General features: G+C 49.6%; 1 long non-coding RNA gene across 1 annotated transcript; it reads right to left on the bottom strand.

The window, feature by feature from the left end:
• Positions 1-4,689: 4,689 nt before the first annotated feature.
• Positions 4,690-16,364, bottom strand: LOC128340028 (uncharacterized). Its single transcript, XR_008313408.1, has 3 exons — positions 16,112-16,364; positions 7,192-7,443; positions 4,690-4,855 (listed from the first exon to the last, which is right to left on the bottom strand). It is a non-coding gene; the product is annotated as an uncharacterized LOC128340028 (long non-coding RNA).
• Between the last annotated feature and the right edge of the window lie 8,060 nt (positions 16,365-24,424).

Here is a 24,424-nt window from a genome sequence, read left to right as displayed (position 1 = left end):
ATGGGGCTCCGGCATCCAGCTGTCCTAAGTCTGGTTTGTGTGCTGACGGGCAGCTGCTCTAGGCAAGCAGCAAAGAAGGAACCGGGGGCTGTACACACACACACATGCACACCCCTATTCCTGGTAGTGTGGAGAAAAGCCACACACTGATATCTGCTGCCCCCCCCCCCGCACAAACACACACACACACTGCAGCCAGCTGCCTTGTGCCTCTAATGAGCGAGGCACATTTAAGAGTCTTGACACCATTTCATGCTTGCTGCTTCCATTTAGGTGCCCTGCCAAGGCTGTGGTGAACGCATCCCTTCGAATGACCCAGGACCTGAATGGCAGGACTAATTGGCTGTATTGTCAACAGAATAAATCTTTGCATCCAACTGTAACAGGCATTTCCCCAACTCCTAAGAAGCCTCCGAAAAGGAGAGCACCTTTGCAACGCGGACAAAGCCGCTGCCAGCGACCGGAGGGCTAGTTTGGCAGCTCAGATGAAGAGCCTGTCGGTGAAAAGAGTCCCCCTGCAGCTGCGCTTGATGGGTCTTATGTCCCCTGCTCACTGAGCCAAGAGGCATCTCTTCAACACGGCGATTCTCCTTATGGAGCAGGGGGAGAGCAACTGGCCCTCTCCAGCCCCAGCACAGCATCCCTCCAGTGGCTGTTGCTGGGCTCTACTCTGTGTTTCTTTTGAGACTGTGAGCCCTTTGGCGACAGGGAGCCACATTCATTCATTCATTCATTTATTCATTCCTATCTATCTATCTATCTATCTATCTATCTATCTATCTATCTATCTATCTATCCTACTATGGGAACTTCTGTCAAAATGCAGTAAATAAAGATTCACCCTCTTTGTATTATGGATCCATGTCCCAGCAAGAAGGAGCCAACTGCCAAGGAGGGCACAGGGGCTTTTCTTTTCTGGACACCAAGAAGAGGGAGCTGGAGCCGTATCCTGCCCCACTCCTGCATGTCCTGCCAGGACCCCGTTTTCCAAGAGCACTCTGCTCTCTCTGTTCCTCTCCCTTTGCTTTGGGCTGGTTTGCGTTTTCCTTTTGCAGCTCCACATTCCTAAAATAACATCTGGAAGGACAGCTCACCCAGGAAGGCCACCCCCTCCCAGCAGGGCTTCCCCATAGAAGCCAAAGCAAGGCCATGACGGGCCAGAGACTGGAGCAGACCGATGAGCAAAGAGGCCAAGAATGGACACACACACACACACACACCCCTTTCCCCAGCAGCTGCGTGACCATGGGAGAGAGTTTGCATATGCACCTGTGCATAGAACATGGGAGGGCGGGTTTGCCTGAGAGCTCCACCCCCAGCACTGGCAGCGGGCCTGCTCAACTAGCTTGTTTACAAGGCTTTCTACGGCTGCCAGATGGGGCTCCTCACACAGGACTGCAGCAGGGTTTGTCCGAGGGTGGGAGGAGGCGATTCATTCTGGGGTCTGGGCTGTTCTTGAGACTGGGACAGCACACAATTAATTCGCTGTCTGTGTCTGAATAGGACTCATTACTTCAGTAAACACAAACAAGGGATCACCTTGCTAGTGATGTAACTGTGCACATTGGCAGATGGGCTTATCCTAGTGGGAGAGGAGATACTCTGCAATCCTTTATGAACATTCTGGAATGTTGACTTCCCTGATCCCTTTGTCAAGTAGCACTAGAAAAGGATTCCATTAGGACTCCACTTGTAAATACACCAACAGCATTCAAGCCACCCTGCTGCCTCCCCCTGCTGCCATCTCTCTCCCTGCTTTTGTAAAGAGATTTGCCATAATCCAGACCTTCAACCGTGATGACCACCATTGCTTGGAATTATGACAAATCAAGTATGCAGGGTGGGGGTCAAGGCTGTGATCAATCTTCTCTCTAATTCCCCCCCCCCACCTGTGCACGGAATGAATTTTGTCCTGGGTGGCAGTATCAAGGCAGTGTGTGTGCACATGTGCATTCAGAGTGGGACCTTCCTGCTTCAGCCTGAGTGGGAGATAAAATTAACTGAGTGGGCATCAAAAAACTTGTGAGCATCCTCACACACTGGCTGTGATCAGTTTCTACATACACTGGACAGGTTCTTCTACAATGGCCGCACAATCCTGCCTTGTGGGATTTCCATTTCCTCTGAATTCCTATAGAAATGCTCACAATTGTAAGTATTAAATGATGAATTTATACTTTAAAATGTAGCTCCTCTTAACACAATCAATTTGCCACAAAGAAAGTTACAAAGCTTTGATCAGACTCATGTGTCCCAAGCGGAGAATATTTTTTATGTTGTGGTTGGTTGGTTGGTTGGAGAGACCTCCTCCCCCGTCCCCCTCCCCCACCCCCAAATGTCCAACCAGAATTTGGAATCTCACTGTTCTGTATCTTGATTTTTCTGGACTGGTGTTCAGAGACTGAATCTGCTGTTTCTGTCCCCTCTTCTTGGAGTCCAAAACCTGAAATCGTTAAATAAAGGCTTATCAAACAAACAGCTGTTCTCACCGGAGCTCTCTTGGCAGAGTGCTTCACTTTCAGGCCCTCTGAATCCACTGAGGATTAGGAACATAGGCAGCTGCCATATACTGAGTCAGACCCTTGGTCCATCTAGCTCAGTATTGTCTACATACACAGACTGGCAGCGGCTTCTCCAAGGTTGCAGGCAGGAGATTCTCTCAGCCCTATCTTGGAGATGCTGCCAGGGAGGGGACCTTCTGCTCTTCCCAGAGTGGCTCCATCCCCTAAGTGGGGGAATATCTTGCAGTGCTCACACTTCTAGTCTCCTATTCATATGCAACCAGGGCAGACCCTGCTTAGCTAAGGGGATACATCATGCTGGCGACCACCAGACCAGCTCTCTTCCTCCCCACCCCCCATTTGGTAGTCCCTGCTCAGCTCTGCAGCCCCCTGCCTGACAAGCGCCTGGCACCTCATGTTTCCACTCTTAAGGGACAGGGGCATCCAAGGGGCTTCTGCCATGGTTTGCACAGCCAGCACAGTCGCATGTTTCTGTGGCTGGACTGGCCCCTCTGTGGTGAGCGCAGCAGCAGCTACCCATAGATGAGGTGAGGGCTGGCCTGGTTCAGTGGCTGCTCAGGAGCTTTGGGCAGTTGTGGGGGGAGGGAGAGAAAGGAGGCCCAAAAGGCCTGAGGAGGGTGCCAAGAAGGGATCAGGCAGCGACCAAGAAATCCAGGGGAGGAGGAGGAGGAGGAGGAGGAGGCAGTGGCGGCCGCAGCGGCGGCACAAAAGAAGCCAATGCCCAATGGTGGCCTGTCAAGAGATGCCCAGTTGGTGCTTTAGGACCAGTGAGCGTAACAGACCCCTACGAACTGAGCCAAGAGGCACCTTTTAAAGTGGTGTTTCCCTAAGATTTAGCCGGGGGAGAGCAACTGGCCCTCTCCAGCCCCAGCACAGCATCCCTCCAGTGAGTGACTCTTGCTGGTCTCTCTCTTGTGTTTCTTTTTAGATTGTGAGCCCTTTGGGGACAGGCAGCCATCTTCTTTATGTATTTTTTATTTTTCTATGTAAACTGCTTTGAGAATTGTGTTGAAGAGTGGTATATAAATATCCGTAGTCGTCGTCGTCGTCAATCAGTGGAGGCTCCCTTTCAGCCCTGAAGGGGTTGCTCGGGGTCCCCCACCTTTTTAAACAAGAGTACCCCTTCTGTTGCAAACCTTCAGTGTGTGTGTGTGTGTGTGTGTGGTATGCACACACAAATTTAAGTGTTACATTTATGAGACAGACTAATGCAGTAACTGACTTACATTCAGACTAAGTTACTTATAGGCAGATTTACTGAAATGGGACAAGTCACTATTCTTTATTTTTTATTTTTATTTAAATATGTGTTGAGTTTTTAATCATTGTGGAGAGCCAGTTTGCCTGACCCTCCCTGCAGACGATCCCCTACCTTTCCCCAGGCGGGCGGATTGCCCAGCAGGATGAGCGGCGGCTCTCCTGTCCAGGGCCACCCGCCCAGCAGCTCTGGGGCTCAGGCGCAGGGAAGCCCCTCTGTGCAGTGCCCTGCCCCACCCCCCAGAGCCCAAGAATGCACCGCGCGAGTGTGCGGTGCGATACTGGGCGCCTCCCTCCCCCGAGTGTGCCCGCCAGAGCTGAAAGCAGCCGTGGCGGACACACAAGTCTCAGCGTGAGGTGAACGGAGTGCTGGCTCCATTCCCCTCATTGAACGAGGGGGCGACTGTGGTGGGCTTGCCGCCCTGGAGCCACCGAGCTCACCCTCCAGCCCGCTGGTTCTCACAAGAGTGCAAAACCAGGCTGGGCTCCCTTAGCCCGGTTTTGCACGCTTGTGAGAATAACCCCCTCGTGCGTACAGATGACAAGAAGTCTTCGCTCCACTCGGTGCTGCACTGGCCAGGCCTCACTGGGAAGACTGTGTCCAGCTCGGGGCCTCCCATTCTGAGGAGGACATTGACCCACTGGAATGGGCTCAGAGGAGTGTGTGTGTGTGCGGGACCCCAGAGCTCAGTGGGGGCGCGTCTGCTTCCCAGGGAGAAGGTCCCAGGTCCAATCCCTGGCAGCATCTCCAGGTAAGGCCGGGAGATAGAGACTCCAGTCTGAAACCTTGGGGAAGCTGCGGCCAATCAGTGTAGACAATGCTGAGCTGGATGGACCAATGGCCTGACTCAGTGTCAGGCAACTCCCTATGCTCCTAAGAGGGCAGCACAGATGAGGAGGAGTCTGGAAGCCAAGTTCTACGAGGAGCAGTCGAAGAAGCAAGCTGGGCATGTCCATCCTTGGGAAGAGGAGATTGAGGAGAGGTGTGATCGCTGTCTTGGACTCTCCGAAGGCCTGCCACATAGGAGAAGGAAAGGACTGTGCTCCTTCTCCTGAGGGTTAGAACCAAGGAGGGGCTGAAATGACAAGGAAACAGAATTAGGCTAGGCATGACAAGGAAGCATATCCTAACATTCTTCCTCACCTCACCTCACCTCACCTCACCTGAACTGACCCTGATCCAGTTTTGGTCCACGTGCTACTCCTTTGCTGCGCCATCAGCCATGGCTTGGGATTTCTTTCTGAGCCCAGTTCAAACTGTCTCCGTCCCCCTCATCCCCAGAGCTCAGAACCATCTCTGATCAGGCTGCTTGGGGGACTCCCCCCTCCACACAGCCTGCCTGTCCACCCGGATCCCTGCAGGCAGCTTTCCTCCTTTTCCAGCCACCCTCAGAGGCTCGACTGGAGGACTTGCTCTGTTAGGACTCTAGAAGCCCCTTCTCTTGGAGATCAGATGGATCCTTTCCCTCATTGCCTTGGGAAGCCCAGCTGAAACCTTTTCTTTCATTCTGGTGGAGAGGAGAGCTGGTCTGGTGGTAGCCAGCATGACTTGTCCCCTTAGATAAGCAGGGTCCGCCCTGGTTGCATATGAAAGGGAGACTAGAAGTGTGAGCACTGGAAGAGATTCCCTTCAGGGGATTGAGCCACTCTGGGAAGAGCAGAAGGTTTCAAAATTCCCTTCCTGGCAGCATCTCCAATGAGATAGGGCTAGGAGAGAGACTCCTGCCTGCAACCTTGGAGAAGCTGCTGCTAGTCTGTGAAGACAATACTGAGCTAGATGGACCCAGGGTCTGACTCAGTCTATGGCAGCTTCCTAGGTCCCCATGGCTTGGCTGCTCTTAAGCCTTGCTCTGAACTGCTGACTGTGGTCCCATGCAGTCTTGGTCCATTTGGTTGCCTGCCGCTTATTACATGATCGTCTTCATTTGCATCGCTCTTAGCTACCTTGAGTGTCTGCTTGTGGGCTGGGAAGGTGAGATATAAATATTGAAGGTATTTTGACAGCCATTTAATTTAATGACTTCTTGGTGAGCAACTGGGTCGGATCCTACTGGCACACACTTCCTTATGATTTCACAACACTGGAGGCTTCCTTTTTAGAAACGAGGAGGCCAGCCATCCGGCAATACACAGCCCCGCTGCCCCCGTCACTTCGGCCAAGGGGCTCCTGCTTCGGAGAGCTCTTCACGGCCCCCCTTTGCATCCCTGAGCTGGCTCCTCTTTCCTTGCTCTCCCTGCGTCACCGGAGGAGCCTGCATGGCCCCCCTTTGCCCCAGGAGACGGATTGTTTGGTGACCGTACACAAAGTCCGCCCTCTTGTTCCCCAAAGAGCGCCGGGCGGCTGCAGGTGAAAACACCCCACTTTGGGGCTGGGCAATTGGCGCCATGCAGCAACACAGCAGGACGGGTGGGCCTCAGAGCTACTCAGTGTCTAATCCACAATCAGGGGCCCTCTGAGGGTTGTTTTCCAATGACCCAAGGTAGAAAGCTTGCCTTTCGCCTCTGGGCAGCAATGCAGCAGCTCACGGGGGGGGGGGGCAGCAGCTGACATCCCTGGGGGATTATCTCCCCACTTCAGGGGCGCTGACATCAGTCAAGTGGCTGGGCAGACCATGATCTGCTTCTGCCGCTAACGTGGATTCTCAGAAGTGCCTGTTGTGGCGGGGGCTGGGGGCGGAGCTGTGTGAATCTCATGGCAGGCCAGGATCCTGCCCGGTCCCCTTGAGCGAGGAAGAGGCCTTCCCTGCCCTCATATTTGCCAGTGAGAACTCTGGCTGGGACACTTCCTGCAAAGCACTTGCTGCCACTGAAGTGCAGACTCCCATCCCACAAGGAATCGTGCATTACCGAGTCTGAGGAATCCTCAAGAGACCAATAGGTAATGTAAACACAAATATGAAATGTGGGGGAAACACCCTCAGTCAGGGGGAAGGACATGAACGGCCAAGAGAGAAGGCACCCAGGCAGAGTGCTGGGAACCTCGCTTGGAGCATTTCTGCCTTCAGCTCCTCTCCCCTGGTTTCCCACTTCTCATTTCTGCCCTGTCTACTTCTCGCTTCCTCCTCCTCCTCCTCTTGAGGAGACCCTTGCTGCTTTCCTAGTCTGTGTGTTTTCCCTGTTCTTGGCTAGAGGGCTGATTCTCAAGTCACTATGCCCTCAAGGGCGGCCCTTTCATGAGGCAAGGTGAAGCAGCAGCAGCCTCAGGCGACTGATCACTGGGGTGCCAGCAGGGGGGCAGGTTGCCCCATGCCCAGCCACTGGAACAGCTGGCCTGGCCCTGGCAAGCTCTTTGCACTCCTTGCAAGGCTTGTGAGAAGCACAAGGGGGGAAGGGAAAGCTCCTGGCAAGGGTCCGTTTGGAATGGGGCTGGCCCCTCCCGGGGCAGGGGGCAAGGCAGCAGTGGGCATCTCACCTCAGACACCAGAACACCCAGGATGCCTTGCTGGAAATGGAACCGCTTCTTCTTGGACGCCAGGAATGGCCGTGCCTTGCCCTGGCTTCGGTGCCTGGAAGGTTCATCCCTCCGCTGTCCCTGTGCTCCGTCCTCGCTTCATTTGCCTGGCAGGTTCATCCGTCTTACAGGCTGGCTCTTCTAGGAAGGGTCCGTTTGCTCTGCGTGTTGACAGTGTCGCTCTCACTTTATGTCCCATTGCTTGGGGTGCTGCTGGGTAGGGATGTGCGAAACGTTTCGGATACAAAACAGTTTGTACCCAAAACAGCCTGTTGCGGGTGTTTTGTAGACAAAACAAAACGGCCCTGTTTCAGCTACAAAACGTTTTGTTATTTCGGACCTCCATTTTGTGGCCATCTCTGAGTCAGTCTCCATTTTGTGTTTGACATCTCTTTGAATTTCCCACCCTTCCAGCCTTCTGATCGGTGACCTAAATCATGGGCTGACCTGCTGACAATTCCCTCCTTGTTCCCCATTGGCTCTTTTGCTTCTTGCCACTCTTTACGGACCCCACATTGGCCAGGGGAAGGGTTGCTAACCCATGGGGTGCTGGGTTCTGTTGTTTCTGTGGTGTTCTGAGTGTAGATTCTCTGGTAGCATATGAGAGTGGATTCTTGTTTTTCACACTGAAAATCTCAGATGCTACCAGAGAATCTACAATGAACACCTCAGAAACAACAAAACCCAGTACCCCACAGGCTTGTGGGTATGGGGGTAGTTGGCACCCTATGTGCACTACACAACCCCTCGCTCTGGGCAACCCCAGTGCCCCCCAAGGGGGCTGCTGAAACCTAAACCTCCATTATTCCCTATGGGAGAAATCTTAAAGACATGTAAACTTCAACAAATCACAAAAGATCAGCCTTTTGCCCAATTCCTTTGAAATAATTCTGGAAGTTTCCTTGCCCCCATTGGGCACTACCACCCACCACAGTCCGCTCTGGGTCATCCCTTTCCCCTTGATTTGAAGCAATACATTTGCTGGAATCCCCATTATTCCCTATGGGAAAATTCTTAAAGATGTATAAACTTAAAAAATTCACAAAAAATGCGCCCTTTGCCTAATTCCTTTGAAATTTGGGTGGTACCTTCCACCCATTTGACACTACCACCACCACCCACTCTTTTTGCCCTGGGACCCTTTTTAAAAATCCAAATCAATTCGGATTCGGATTTGGAAAATTTGGCTACAAAACAAAACAAGGCTGATTCGGATTCAGAAAATTTGGGTACAAAACAAAACGGGGGTGTTTCGATTCGGATACAAATCGAAACAAGAAAATTCCAAAATGCACACCCCTACTGCTGGGTTGGGTGCCTCAGTAACGGGCTTTTGATTTGTATGAGTGGAACCAGAGTGCCATTCTTCTTTGGGTTCCCCTCTTGCTTACTCCTTGAGCCTGCTGAGCCAACAAATGAACCCCATTTGCACCAGGAAGCCTGTAAGCCTTACCCCACAGTTTGCCCCCTAGCACGAGTGTTCAGAGGTAGGCTGTTTCTGCATATGGAGGGTCCATCTAGGCATAATGATTACTAGCCAGAGGTAGGCCCCTCCCCCTCCATGACTTTATCAAATCCTGTCTGAGCCATCAGCACATCTCCTGGCAATGAATGGGATGTGGGAGAGCCATCGCAGTTTTTTAGCCTACTTTCCAGTAGCTTTATGAGATCACCTGGCATTCTCTCTGTGTGTGTGTGTCCGTTCACGTGTGTCTCCCGCACTATCAACTTCACAATGCCTGGACCGATTTGAACCAAATTGGGTACAGTTGTAGGGACACATGACACCTCAATGGTGTAGTTTGTGATGATGTTATCCACCCAGATTCAAGATGGAGAATGCATAAACATTCGAGGTGCACATGAGCTAACTTGAGGACCGTCTAACTGATTTGAACTAAATTTGGTTCAGTTGTAGTGAGTGACACACAGGGAGACCTCAACAGTGTGGTTTGCAATGATGTCATCCAGCCCAGTTCAAGATGGCAGACATGTGAACATTTGAGGCACAATTGGACTAACTTGTGGACTGCCTAACCGATTTGAACCCAATTTGCTAAAGCTGTAGGGACCAGGGGTGTAGCAAGGTTGGAGTGGGCCCAGAGACAAGATTTTAAAATGGGCCACCTGCTGATATACACACACAAACACACTTCACAATATATAGTGCACTCACACTCACATCCCCATTATGAAAATGGTGAATACTTAGTTCACATTGAATTGAGTTTCTTTTACTCTCTGCTCCTGCCGATCTCCAAGAGATGCAACATAATTCATAGGGGGTGCAACATGGGTGGGCGGGGAGTCATGTGATGTGCCTCTGGGGGGCCCCTCGAGGCAATGGGGCCCCAAGACGACTGCCTCCCCTTGCCTAATGATAGTTACGCCCCTGGTAGGGACACATAGGGATGGCTCAAGGGCATTGTTTGTAATGATGCCATCCACCCTGGTACAAGATGGTGGACACATGGACATTTGAGGTGCAAGTGGGAACTGGTTTGGTACAGTTGTAGGGCTAGTGAAAGGAAAGTAGGCAGATTAGCTCTGGCCAGAGCCATTTCTTTTTAATTGCTTTACTTCAAAGGAGCAGTGTGGTGCGGCTGATCAGTGCTGGAGGACATGTGTGTGTCCCTGTGTGTGTCTCTTTTGAAAGCTTTCCTCTCCTACTGTGACGCTGACCTAAATCTCCCCCTCTGAGCATCTATTTGCCAAGAGAGGAAGCCACAGGAAAACCATGTGGCTTCCTGTGTGTTACCCACCACTGGGGAGCTAATGGCCTGGGGGAGAAGGGACTGGCTGACCCCTTCTCCAGCTCTGCTTCTTCCCTGTCCAATTAGGAGCCCGGCAAGGCTGCCTTGAAATGGAAAAAGCAAAGAAAGGACCGCGGGAGCTCCGGACGACAGATCTCCTGGGTTACGCCTAGTCTTGCCCTCAAAGCTTTTCTTTGTGAGTTGGTCTTATAGTAGCAAGCGTGAATTCTCCCCTCTACTAAGCAGGGTCTGCCCTGGTTTGCATCTGAATGGGGTACTACAGGTGAGCACTGTAAGATCTTCCCCTCAGGGGATGGGGCCGCTCTGGGAAGAGCATCTGGGTTCCAAGTCCCCTCCCTGGCAGCATCTCCAAGATAAGGCTGAGAGAGATTCCTGCCTGCAACTCTGGAGAAGCCGCTGCCAGTCTGGGAAGACAATACTGAGCTAGATGGTCTGACTCAGTATCAGGCAGCTGCCTATATTCCCGGCCACCAGCTGCCCCCCTCCTCCCAACCCCATCACCAGGAAGGGCTCTCCTGCCCCTGTTGCTGCTGCTGCTGCTTCCTCTGCTCCTGCTCCTCAGCTTCGGGTGCTACCTGAGGAAGAAGTACCACTATCCTGCACACCAGCCATTCAGAACCTACCTCAGCAAGCGCAGGGTGTGGAGTGTCCAGCTGTGCAGTCCATGCGACGGGAGCAGAGCCACCCTTGAGCAGACGGGCTCCAAGAACCTGGCTGTGCGTCACGGAAGGGCCCTGCCAGCGCTCCAGAGTTCATTCGCAGCCACCGCTGGCTGGCAGGGTGCACTGATTCCCCTTCCTTTCCCTCCAGCGGGTGAGACAAAGGGAAACCAATGTACCCAGCCAGCAAACTGGGAATGCGCTTCGGAGGGCTTGTGTGAGCCCTCCGGTGATTGGGCCACGCCCATGTGCATGCACAAGGAGTGCATGCGCAAAGGCTGTCATGCGCAAGGGGTGAGTCAGTGTGGTATAGTGGTTAGAGTGCTGGACTAGGACAGGGGAGACCCGAGTTCAAATCCCCATTCGGCCATGAGACTTGCTGGGTGACTCTGGGCCAGTCACTTCTCTCTCAGCCTAGCCTACTTCACAGGGTTGTTGTGAGGAGAAACTCAAGTATGTAGTACACCGCTGAGGTCCCTGGAGGAAGAGCGGGATATTTTTAAAAATGTAGTAATAATAATAATAATAATAATTGACTCATGGGGCCCGCGCGTGGTGGGGCCGCCCAGGATGGGACAGAGCCTGTTCCTCTGCCCCCTGGCTCCGCCACTGCCAGGGTAGCTTGCCTTACTGGTACGCAACGCGCATGCCCACACCTCTGCATGCCCAGAGGGAAGCACACACACACACACACACCCCCGAGGGTCACAAGGACTCCTTCAAGGACAATGCCTGGGACCAAGCCGAGGCTGCAGGGACCAGGCCGTGCGGTGGGGCTCCCCCCGGCCAAGAGGGAAGGGCGGAGGGGGCCGAAGAGCTCTCCGGGGCCCTCTGCCTTGCCCACAGCTGCACCTCCGCACGCCTGGCTTTGGGCTTGCACATCAGGGTGGCTCTTCCCTTCCTGCAAAGCAGTGGGAATCGGCCAGCTGGACACACGGTGCGTGAGCAGGAGAGCCTTTCTCAGGGCGGAGCAGATGGCCCTGCAGAAGCCAGCGCTCCTGGCCAGGAGAAGCGCGCCCTGCCACCGCCAAGCCACGACCCCCCCGGCCCCCGGCCTGGCCAGAGCCTGGCTCCCTTCTCCCCAGCTCCCGAGCAAAGAGGCAGCTGGTCTGCTGCTGCTGTTCTGCCAGGCCCCCGTCATCTGCATAATCCCCGTCTCAGGCACCGAAGGCCTGCTCAGCTTGAAAGGCGCAGTTGTCAAAAGAATGTCATCTTTGCAGCAAGGTGAGCACCGGTGCTGATCCCGCTTCTCCTCGGTGCGCCGAGCCTTTTGCTCCAGCTTGTTTCTAAATAGGTCACAGATTTCTGTCAGACAAAGGGAGAGTTGGCAGCCGTTCTCTTGTCTGCTTTTACATAAACCTGACAGGCAGATTAGAGCAAATATCTTATTGCAGGCCTGCCATTCACAGCAGGAGAGCCCCGATTCAGCCTCGCTCACCTCTTCATGTTCACACAGCATGGTTAGATTTGGTGACGACGACAAAACCCAACATCTAGTCCAAGGGAAGACTGAATGCTGAATGATTACTGGAAAGAAAGAGCGAGGGAGAGGGGGAAGGAAGGAAGGAAGGTGCAACCGAGGGCAGCTCCTACCCTCAATGATCTCCAGTGGTCACCTTAACTCTGCCCTGAAGTGGCAAAAGGCACAGAGCTCTCTAGAGCCAGACCCACAAAGGATTCTTTCACTGAAAACTGAGGTTATTATTTTTTGATTTGCTATATTTCTATACCGCCCTGTACAAAAGAGTCGCTGGGTGGTTCACAATATAAAACCATCAAAACATTAACATAAGTAAAACTATTTAAAATACAATAAAACTCTAAAATTACAATTTGCAAATGGGTTACATAATAATGTCCCAAGAAAGAAAGAAAGAAAGAAAGAAAGAAAGAAAGAAAGAAAGAAAGAAAGAAAGAAAGAAAGAACTGGCTGCTGGACCAGGCCAAAGGGTTCACCAGATCCCAGAAGCAGGCCAGGAAGGCCAAATGGCCCCCCCTCCATTGCTGCCCCCAGCAATTGCCACTCAGAGGCATCTGGAGGTACTGGAGGAAGCACACAGCCATCACGGCTAGTAGCCACTTCTCTCCAAGGCGCCCCACACCGCTGTGGGTCTGACCATCCTCCTGCCCACCTCCTCCTTTTGAACCACATGGCTGGCACCAGAGGCGCAGCTATAATTGAGTGGATCGGTTCGAAGACCCCGGGCCCCACACTTCCGGAGGATCCCCTCCCAATTCCCCTCATTCTCTCCCTCACGCCAAGGGGCTGCCGGGAGTGGGGCGAAGGCGCCCCCCCTCTCCCTAGCTACGCCCTGCTCTTACCCCTGGACCTCCGGTTAGGCCCCCACAACCCTCTCTAGGGTGGTGTGCTTGCTGTGCTGTGCTGCTGGCCTGAGGAGCCCCAGGCAGCCGGGACCTCTGCTTCGGAGATGGGGGGGAGGGGGGAAGAAATGTGTGGGGTGGGAAGAGGTGAAGTTGCGTGCTGGAATGTTTCTGCTCCTGCATGTTTGCAGACATAGACTTGTTTTCTACTCTTACATTCTTGTGAGTTCAGTTGCTGTTTGTGTCCTCAAGAACCCATGGGTTAAAAAAACTGCATGTGACACGGGGTGTGTGTGTGTGTGTGTGTGTGTGTGTGTGTAGGGGCATGATGCTTAACTTGCAGGGAGGGCCTCCAGCCGGGTTGGAGGTCCTCCAGCGGCCTTTAGGTTCAGGCTCCAGAATTCCCTAGGTGCACCTCTGGTTGGCACAGGCAGGAGAGGTGATCTTTCCCGCCTCCTCCCAAGCGAGAGGAATCCGCAGCCTTTCCACAGAGCGCCCCCGCCCCCATCTCCCCCGCCCCCATCTCCACAAAGGCCGTTTCTCCTAGGAGCTGCATAGGGAACCACCCTGGCACCCTGGCACCGGCTCACATGCTCCCCTCAGGCCTGTTTGCACAGCCAAGGGCCAGCGGATGGCCTGCGAGAAAGAGAGCTTGCTGGGCTTCAAGGGGCCTGGAAGAGAAGGGCCAGAGATGTGTGGGGTGGTGGGGTGGCAGAGACAAGCACCAGACAGCAGAGCTCGGCCAGGCAGACCCCCAGGAGCAGAAGGAGACTTCACTGGCTTCCCCCTTCCTCCCATGATCATAAAGAGAGTCTTCTTTGTAGGACTGCAAAGCGGGGGGGGGGCACACATTTCTATCCGTGGGGAGCATTCTACCATTCGCCTGCCTCTCCTGCTTTTTCACCCCTCCTCGGAGGCTTCCCCACATTTCTGACTCTGGGCACAGATGTGTGGTCAGATCCTCCTCCCCACTTTCTGGGTCCTTGCAGATGCCAAGTTTCCCACTTTGCTACATGTCCACTATGGTGACTTGACACATGCGCAATAGCTGCCTGGTTCACCCTTGGGAGGAAGAAGCCCGTGGAACTAAACCATTTACTCCTGTGCAATCCCACTTGCTTAAGAGCCTCCCCATCTCTTACAACTTTTTAAAAGGCAGTCAAGACTCTTCCTCTTCAGTAAAAAGTACACGAGAAACGAGAAAGGGTTGGATTCAGAAATCTGCTCAGCTGCAGTAGTTTGAGTCTCTGGCCAAAGTAGCAAATTAAAAGGGGAATGCACAAAAGAACCCTGGTGGACTACTACTACTACTACTACTACTACTACTACTACTAATATTAATAAATACCCTTCCGATCTCCTCCCTTCTCCTTCCCTTCTGTGTTGACAAACTCAAGTTATGTTGGAAGCAACAACGACAACAACAACAAATATTTATATACTGCTTTTCAACAAAAGTCTCCAAAGCAGTTTACATAGAGAAACAATAAATAAATAAGGTGGCTCCCTGTCTCCAAAGGGCTACACAATCTAAAAAGAAACATAAAAGATAAAAAGAAAGCCACTGGAGGGATGCTGTGCTGAGGGTGGAGAGGGCCAATTACTCTCCCTCTGCTAATAAAGAGAATCACCACCAGTCGCAGAGGGAGGCCAGCAGTGGCCCGGGTGACAACACACAAAATGAGAGGAAAGGCTCCCTACAATGGAAAAATACAGCTACTTTCCTGCAGTGGATTTACAATGTTGTAGGCAAAAATGCATCAATAAAATTTGAATCAAGGCATGGGAATGTGAACAGCACCCTGCTGACAAAGCAGCGACACCGATGCGGAAACACGGGCAATCTGGAGGGGCACTTAGCAGAAACGCTGCGAGTACGTTGCACATGACACTTGAAAGTGATGCTGGAGATTGGGGAAAATCTTGGGGGAAAGAAGCCCCTGGAATCACTCCAGCAAGACTTGGCAAGTGTCTTTGGGCACCAGGGTGCACGCTGCCCTTCCAGAAGTGAGGAATTGTCCCTTCTGGAAAAGAGGAAGCCCTCACTGGAAACCTTCCAGTTCTGAAGTGTTTGACACTAACTCTCCACACCGTTTAAAAGCGCCCTCCTTGTCTGTAAAAAGCCCCTTGTTTTGACTGCAGTAAGATGAATGTGGAGCTCTTCAGCATGCCAGGGCAGCTGCACAACGGTGTGGCCAGAAGCTGTGACGTGCAAGCATGGGCTGTGTGACCCCCATGTCTTCCTGCCAAGAACCCTCATGCCTTATCACCACTTGCAACGAGCTGTCCACCACGACCCAAACATCTTTCTCCTGACCAGTCAACCACAGCTCGGACTCAGAGGCGCTCTTACCACTGGAGGTTGGGGCCGAAATCCAGGGCCTTCATACCTCCTCCTGAGAGCCCCCAAATCCTGTTTAGTCTGGCTTGGGTGGTGTGGTCGGCCAGCAGAGCATGATGACGCTTAATTTGCAGGGGAGGGGGAGACTCCAAAGACCTTTAGGTCTAGGCTCCAAAACTACCTAGATGCACCTCTGCTCAGACCCCATCATCGTAAATGTGAAGTTGGAGTTTTTTTGCCCCAATATGCATCGCTTTGCACTTGCTTACCTTGAACCACGTTTTCCATTTTTTTGCCCACTCCCCCAGTTTGGAGAGATACTTTTGGAGCTCCTGGCAATCTCTTTTAGATTTCACTATCCTAAATAGTTTAGTGGCATCTGCAAATTTGGCCACTTGGCTGCTTAGCCCAACTTCTAGATCATTTATGAACAAGTTAAGGAGCACTGGTCTCCCAGTATCGATCCCTGGGGGACCCCACTTCTTACTGCCCTCCATTTAGAGAACTGTCCATTTATCTCTACCCTCTGTTTCCTGTCCTCCAACCAGTTACCAATCCACACATGGACCTATCCTCTTATCCCAGCACTGCTAGGTTTTCTCAAGAGTCTTTAATGAGAAGGTCAGGGTGACCTTCTGGACTGGCTCTTGGACCCCAGGGAGAAAGGGGGCCTGAAAAGATCCCTCTGACCATCTGTGCCCGAAGAGAGGGAAGGAGGATCTCTTGGAGCTCTTGAGGCCGAGACGTCAATAACTGCCTCAGTGACTCTCCTCCTCTGTGCTTACCTTGCAGAGATGATCTTGATGCAGTGGGGGTAGAGAACTGTCTCTCACAGTGCCAGACGAGGGAAAGTCAAAGTGGAGTGATGGCCCAGCAGCCGGGCTCTTGACATGACACTGGCAGGAGAGGCTGTTGATAAAGGCATCGTCACCACCCCTTGGGAAGCCGAGCAAATGAGGTGCGTCTCTCCTCTCTAGAGCAGCAGCAGCTCCAAGGAGATTCAAGTGCTCTTCTTGTTTGTGGAATCAATGCTGCCAGTCGTTTCTTTTCTGCCCTTGAGTCACCTGATGCGACAGAGAGCTGCAGATTAAAGTATTGCTGGGGAGGAGAAAAGAGAAATCCCGCCCCCCGCCGCAAAAACCCCCCACACATATGCAACGATGGAACTGAGGCATGCATTATGTATGGGCCAGGCAAAGAGCCCCAGGCCTTCTCCCAAAAGCTCTGCTCAGGACTTGGCCCTGGGAATCAAGGCAGCAGGCCAGAAGCTGTCTGTTCTCAAGCTCCCGCCTAGCTCAGTGTTGTCTGCACCGACTGGCAGCGGCTCTCTCAGGTTTCAGGCAGAGAAGGGTCTTTCCCAGCCCAACCTGGAGATGCTGCCAGGGATTGAGCCTGGTATTTTATGCATTGAACGCAGCAGCTCTGCCACTGAGTTCTGGCCCCATCCCGTCTCTCCTGCATCCCCCTTGCAAACAGGCAAGTGAAGAATCTCGCAGAACATCCCCGAGAACTTTCACTTGCCTTACAGAAACTCCTTTGGCTTCCTGTGGAGATTCTCAGAAGTTCCCCTTAATTCACCAACAATTGCAGGGCCTCCTCCTGGTGCATGCAGAGGCTGCACATCTTGCTCTGGGGAGATGCACAAGTTGCTTGCAGTTCAAACCTCAAAAGAGCCCAGCTGGATCCTGACCAAGAGCTGCCTCAGTCATACTCTGCTTGTGGACTTCCTGGAGCGAAGGACCCCACAAGGTCTGTCTCTCCGATTCAGCGTTTTCTCTGGACTGAGCCCTCCCAGGGAGCCATCCTGGCTGACAGGCATTCATAGACTTTCCTCCTCCTCCTCTGCTCCTCCTCCTCTTCCTTTTCAGCAACTGTTCTCAAAGCTGTTTGTTTGTTTAACATATTACAATACTGCCCAAAAGTTGTGTCTCTAGGTGGTTTACAATAAAAACAATACAAATCAAAACAAAATCAAAACATTTAAACAATTTAAAATTTAACACACAACGTTAAAAACTATTTAAAAACTGGGAATCGAATTAAAAGCCTGGGTGAACAAATGTGTCTGAACTGCCTTTTTACATTGACAGACATGGGGAGACTCTTATTCCATCAGGGAGTTCAGCAACGGAGAGCCCCGGGGCAGCAACAGAGAAGGCTTCTCCCTGAGTAGCCACCAGACAAGCCAGTGGCAATTGCAGACGGACCTCTCCAGATGATTTTAACAGGCGATCGGACTCATGGTGAAGAAGACCATCTCTTAAATACCCAGGGCCTAAGCTCTTTAGGCTATAGGTTATAACCAGCATCTTGTATTTGGCCCGGAGGTTATTCACACATGGCTTAAGGCCTTGGGGTATCTGAAGAGCGAATCTGCTTCACAGCAGATTCTCAAGATGTTTAATTCAGGGCATTAAATGGACAGTTCACTTAGTGTCAGCTCCTCTCCACAATCCCTGGCAGATCTTTTTCCTGTGCATTTGAACCAGCTGGTTCTGGGTTTTTCTTCCAACCAATCCTTGCAGAAAAGGAGGTGAGAGACCTTGTGTTTGTTTGTTTGTAAGTTTGACAGCCTTGTGGAAGGACAGCATGGCGGGTTGCCAAGGGATCAAACAGCAGAACGCTTAACCCGAGCCTGCTGGATCTGACCCAAATCTTTGCTGATTTTTAGAATGAACTTGCCTTTGTGAGTGAATGCCTTCATCACCTCATGCGCGCCCCCACCCCAGCCCAGAGGCAGGGAAGTTTAAAGTAGAAATCACTGCATTCTCTGACATGAAGAAAAATGCAGGTGAATCAGCTCAAAAAAATGGGGGGGCTCAAGTTACAGTAGGCTGTAGTCTCCATTCTGCATATCTAAAGCCTATGTTAAGACCCACGTTTTGCAGTTTGCGCTTCCATTTAACTCAGGAATTCCTCCCTCCCCCTCCTGGATTCCCTCCACAGAATTTCACCAATCTGCTAAAAACACTCCACCTCAGCCCCCCAGCGCTTGCAATTGGAAATACTCAGAGCAAACAGCTGTCAAACATCCCTTCATTGAGTTTTGAAAAATGCCGAGTTTTGAAAGGGAAAATGGTGGGGCATAACAGGCTTTTTTCAAAAGCTGCTGGAAATAGACAGTTATAAGGCTTATTATTATTTCTAATGTTTACACAGTCAGACAGGTGTTATTGACTGGTTTGTTTTATCCAGACATCGAGTCCTTCCCAAGGACCTGGGATGGCTGAATTTTATAGTCAATGTTGTTGCCGTTGTTATAGATATCATCGCAGAATATAGGCTGTTCCCAGTAAAGCTGCTTTTTGTAATTGTCTGATGGTGATTTCTGTGGCCCCTATGGTGTTGAGGTGCTCTTCAACGTCTTTTGGAACTGCACCCAGGGCGCCAATGACCACTGGGATTATTTGGGTCTTTTTCTGCCACAGCCTTTCAATTTCAATTTGTAGATCTTTGTATTTTGTGATTTGTTCTATTTCTTTTTCTTCTATTCTGCTATCCCCTGGTATTGCTATGTCGATTATTTTCACTTGTTTTTCTTTCTTCTCGACTACAGTTATATGTGGTGTATTGTGTGGCAGATGTTTGTCTGTTTGTAGTCGGAACTCCCATAATATTTTTCATCTTCATTTTTTAAAACTTTTTCAATTGTATGGTCCCACCAATTTTTGGCTACAGGTAGCTTGTAATTTTTGCAGATCTTCCAGTGTATCATCCCTGCTACTTTGTCATGCCTTTGTTTGTAGTCAGTCTGTGCAATCTTTTTACAACAGCTGATTAGGTGGTCCACGGCACTTGCTGTTTGTGGTTGATTTTTCAACGTTTGCTCTTATTGCATTTGTTCTTAGTGCCTGTTCTTGTGCAGCCAGTATTAAACCCTCTGTTTCTTTCTTCAAGTTGCCATTCTTAAGCCATTGCCAGGTCTTGGTGATGTCTGATTTTCCACTTATATTGTGCAAATATTGACCATGCAGTGGCTTATTTTTCCATTTTTCTGCTCAGTTCTTGACTTGTTCTTTCTTGTAGGCCTGCGTTGTTTCATTGGTGTTGAATAGTTTCGCATTATTGACCATTTGAAGTGCATCTTCTTCACTGTCCTTGATATATTCTTCAAGGCCTCTTTTCTCCTCCTCTACTGTTGGATGGACTTGCAGTATTCCTCTTCCACCTGAGCTGCGGGGGAGTTATAGCCTATCGACATCACTGCGGGGGTACAGAGCATGATTGATGGTCATGATTTTCCTGGTCTTACGATCTAGCGTCTCTAGCTCTGCCTGGGTCCAGTTTATTCTTCCTGCAGTGTATCTGATAACATGTATAGCCCAGGTGTTTATGGCTTGTATGGTGTTCCCGCCATTGAGTTTGGACTTGAGGATTTTTCTGACTCTCCTGATGTATTCACTTCCAATTTTGCTTTTAACTTCAGTGTGTGCGATGTTATCCGCATGGAGAATGCCCAAATATTTGTAATGTTCTTTCTCTTCCAGATTCTTGATGTTGCTTCCATTGGGCAGTTCTATTCATTCTGTTTTTGTTATTTTTCCTCTGCTCATTATTAATGCAGCACACTTGTCTAATCCAAACTCCATTGCTATATCACTACTGAATATATGGACAGTGTTTAGCAGTGATTCAATTTCTGACTGGGACTTTCCATACAACGTCAGATCATCCATGTACAGCAGATGGTTGATTTTACTGGATGCTTTAGATGTTTGATATCTGAGGCCTGTTCTGTTTAGTATTTGTGAAAGGGGAGTCATGGCAATTACAAACAACAGAGGGGATAGTAAGTCCCCTTGGAAGATGCCTCTTCTAATGCTAACCTGTCCAAGTGTCTCGCCATTGATTGTTAACTGTGTACTCCACATGCTCATTGCTTTTTAAAATAAACATCTGAATTTTTTTGCTGACACCAGTTGTTTCTAAACATTTTAGTATCCATGTGTGAGGCAATGAATCGAAGGCTTTCTTGTAGTCAATCCATGCAACACTTAGATTGGTTTTTCTTCTCTTGCAATGTTCTAAAATCATTTTGTCAATCAGCAGCTGGTCTTTTGTGCCTCTGGTGTTCGGGTTTCTGTTCAACTGGAAGCTCTTTGTTAGTTAATAAGTGTTGCATCACTTCATCTGCTATTATTCCAGTTAATAATTTGAACATGGTTGGCAGGCAGGTTATCGGTCTATAATTACTTGGAAGTGCACCATTTGCTGGGTCTTTCATGATGCGATGAGTTTTCCCCGTTGTTAGCCATTGTTCAATATCACCTCCTTGCAAAATGTGATTCAACTGTTTTGATAGTTGTTTATGAAGGCTTGTTAGGTGTTTAAGCCAAAAGCCATGCAGTTCATCGTTGCCTGGCGCATTTTTAATTTTCTTTTCTCTTTCACTTATTAATTCTGGTGTTATTATTAGATCTTGCATTTGTTGGTTACAATTTTTGTCCTCTTTCATCCAGCCTGCTTTTTTATTATAGTCTATTGGATTGTCCCATAATTTCCCCCAGAATTGCACTGTTTCTTCTTTATTTGGTGTTTCTAAGTTTCTTGCAGTTTCTCCTTCTATGCTTTGGTAGAAACATCTCTGATTCAACTGGAATTGGAGATTCTGCCTGTGATGTGTAATTCTGGCTTCGTATCTGCTAATCTTCTTTGACACTGCTGTTATTTGCGGCTTATTTATTTCCAGGACTTCTCTGATTTTCCTTGAATCTAGACGATATTTTTGGATGAGATACTGTTTGGTGTTTTCATTCTTCAGCTTCTTGTCTTTCATATCTTTCAATTTACTAGCATCTGATCTAAGCCTGGCAATTTTATTTTCTAATCTAATCTTCCATTTAGGTGATGTACTACTTTAGGTGATGTACTACAGGTCCACTGATCTTATATCCGAGCTTTTGTGCTGTTATTGTTGCTGCACTGTACATTGGTTGGTTTGTTTCTTGCAAATTATTGGTTGTTATTTCTGCAAGTGCAGTATTGACAACTTATAATGCCTGAGCAAGTTGTTTTTTGGCAACTGTTTTTAGAGCTGGAAGTCGAACCCTGGTGGTTGTTTGGTTCATGTGCTCAGTTATTTTTTGCTTTAGTTCTTGTTGCTTTTCTGTTAAACGGCATTTGGGTTTTTGAGGTGAAGGCAAAGGGGAGGTTGCCTGGTTCTGATTTTGAAACAGTTCAACAACAGTGACATCCTCTATTTCCAACACCTCCTCCACCTGCGCCTAAGCAACTTCTTCAGTTGGCGGTAATTCTTCTTCCATATCTTGAGCCTGTGTTGCTCTTTGCAGTTCTTCCAGTTCAACTCCTGTGATTGTGAATCTTCTCTGGTCTGCTAGCCTTTGTTCTGTTATTTCTGTATCTGGCTGCTTCTCTTTCCAAATTTGGTTTTCTTCTTTAAATAACCTCTTCTAGTTGGACTAGACTTATAATAGCAGATCATTATTTCCTTGTTGACGTTTTTCGTATATTTTTTTCGGTTAAGTGATGTTTCTTCCAGTAACTTTGCTGTCTTCAGCCCTGGTTGCTCAACTGAAGATCCTGAGTCTTGTAGCCCACTTACCACCAGATGTCCAGGGACTCCAGCACCTGGCGCGGTCCTTGTTGACCCAGGTGACGACCGATCCGGTATAGATTTATTAAAGTTACGTCTCACCATATTGTTGATGGGAGAGGCACTCTTTGTCTGGCTCCTCTGGTGAGACCTGTCCAGTATGGTTGGACCTCTGGCATAGTTCTCACCTTCCTCAGAGCACGCAAGCCCCACAACCACACCAGTGGTAACGCAATGGGGGTTGTTATTATTATTATTATTATTATTATTATTATTATTATTATTATTAAAGTTGTTAGGGACTGTGGAGGAATGAGGCCTGGACCTCTTGGGTTCCTGTAAATAAGTCTCTGCATTGTATAGTGTATTGATATTCTCAAACCTCTTCTCATAAATAAGCCCTGATAAATGAATTCTGTTATATTCCTAAAAACCTCTGTATTGTTGTAAATGGCATTTCTGTGCATGCAAATCCCTATGCATGAAGAAGGTGCAGGGTCAAAAGTTCCTTCTTGTTTCACTTTTGGTTTAGCATTCTGACAGCTGATTTTTGGAGGGAAGAGATTTCAAGAAGTGGAGGAAATTTTTTATTTGTTCTAATTGGATGGCTTACAAAACTGCAGGGCCAGAGAAACTGTATTTATTGGGAGTGTTTTGAAAGGGGAATCAGTGAAGTCAACAGAGTCCTGAGAGACAGAGGCCTGGAAGACGGAGAAGCCAAGAGTCTGCTGGAGTAAGTCAGAGCTGGAGGTTGTAGACGAGAGAGAATCCGGGAAATCATTTGCCTGGAGGGAGAAACCCAGCTGAAATCACTAAGAAGAAAAAGAAGGATTGAGCCCCAGACCTGTGTTGGAATCAGAACCCCCCAGCAAGCCAGAAGCTGACAAGAAAGCACAGAGAGAGGACTCTGAGCAGGGACCAGGACAGAGTCAGGGAGTAGATGCATCCCCCCGCCGACTTGCTCTCTTAATAACTCCCCCCCTGCAAAAGTAATGTTTTAATTGAACCAACTTTTCTAAAAGTAAATTTTCTTGTTTATTTTTTTAAATAATTAGAAGCTTGTTGATTGTCTCCATCCCATGTGTATAAGCCTTTCCACACTACTGAGATTTGTTTTTGTTTTTTTGTAACTTTTGATAAATGTGAAGGGCTGTTGCAGGACCAGTCATACCAAAAGTCCACTTTGGTGGTAGAGGTAAAAAAAAATTGTTAGGAGGAATAGAGGGCTGTTCCTCCACAGGGACGGACAGATGGACACACACTGTTTCCCAGTCTTATGAGAGAGATCTCCTCACTTTCTGTGTGTCTCTGTCCATCTGTGTGTGTCCGTGAGGAAAGTGGGCTAAAAATGGTTCCCTATCCCAAAAGGGCTCACACCCTGAGAAAATGAAACACCAGAAATAGCCACTGAAGGGTTGCTGGGGTTGGGCGGGGCCAGTTGCTCTCCCACTGCTTAATGTAAGAGACTCATCACTTTAAAGGGTGCCTCTTTGCTCATTTAGGAAGGGACCTCCCCTCCTCCTCCTCCGTGAATTTTCCATGTCCCCTTTTGGAGTCATCCAAGCCAAGGTCTTGGTGGATTCCTCAAGGGAGCGATACATACAGTAAGCTCTCCTTTTGTCTGACCTGCCTCTCCTGCTGGTCAGCTGCATTCAGTGGGCTTATATGCTCCATTGGTCCGACTCCTCTGCCCGCTAGCCCTCCGGCCTCTCTTTCTTTTTCCTGAGCGAAATAGCCACCCCCTCCCTGCCACTTAGGCTTTTCACATAGGGAAGGTGCTCCAACCATGCTGGCTGCCATTTCCCTGCACCTTTGTGGCACCCACGCCTGCCCCCCCCCGCAAGCATGTTGTAACCCCCCCGGCTGCCTTGTGGGCACTGGCTCTCTGAGCATGTCTGGCACGCAGGCGCCATGGGGAGGTGGGTTCTGGAGACTGCACAAGGGCATCCTCCACTTGAAAGTCTCTTGACAGATGCTTGTCCAACCTGAGTATTAGCAGCCAAAGAGCAGGACTGATTTAAAATAAGAGGCGTTGCCAGTGATCTCAGTCTCCATGGCTATTTGTAGAATTCTTCCTCAAAAGAAAACATGTTGTGATATTTAGAAAAAAATGTATCAGTCAAAATGCTTTCTTTAAAAATAAATTTGCATAGCAGTTTTTTAAAAAAAATATATAAATATCATACATTTTAATATTTAGCAGGCTTCCTGGTCTGGCACACTGAATGAAACTACTTTGGGGGAAAATTGATATAAATATGTATTTAACCAATCGGCTAGATAGCGCGTGTGGCAGGGGAAGAATTTCAGTCTGTGTGCTTCTTAAATCTAAAATGTGGATTAAACATTGCCTAAAGAAAGATTTAGCATATTATTATGCCTGTGCATTGAAGAGGAGAAATGCAGAGTTACAGAATGAGTAACAGGAAGATGGGAATAGAATGAGAGCCAAGGCGTATAAAGCAGATTAGCAGAGATGACTCGTTGAGATTCTCCAAGAGGTGGAGGACGGCCCTCTTGGGTCCTCACGCTCACTTCTCCACCA

This window comes from Hemicordylus capensis, chromosome 1, assembly GCF_027244095.1.
Source record: "Hemicordylus capensis ecotype Gifberg chromosome 1, rHemCap1.1.pri, whole genome shotgun sequence".
Classification (NCBI taxonomy): Eukaryota; Metazoa; Chordata; class Lepidosauria; order Squamata; family Cordylidae; genus Hemicordylus; species Hemicordylus capensis.
The sequence above is the reverse complement of the archived record's forward strand: the minus strand, read 5'-3'. Positions and strand labels throughout refer to the sequence as shown.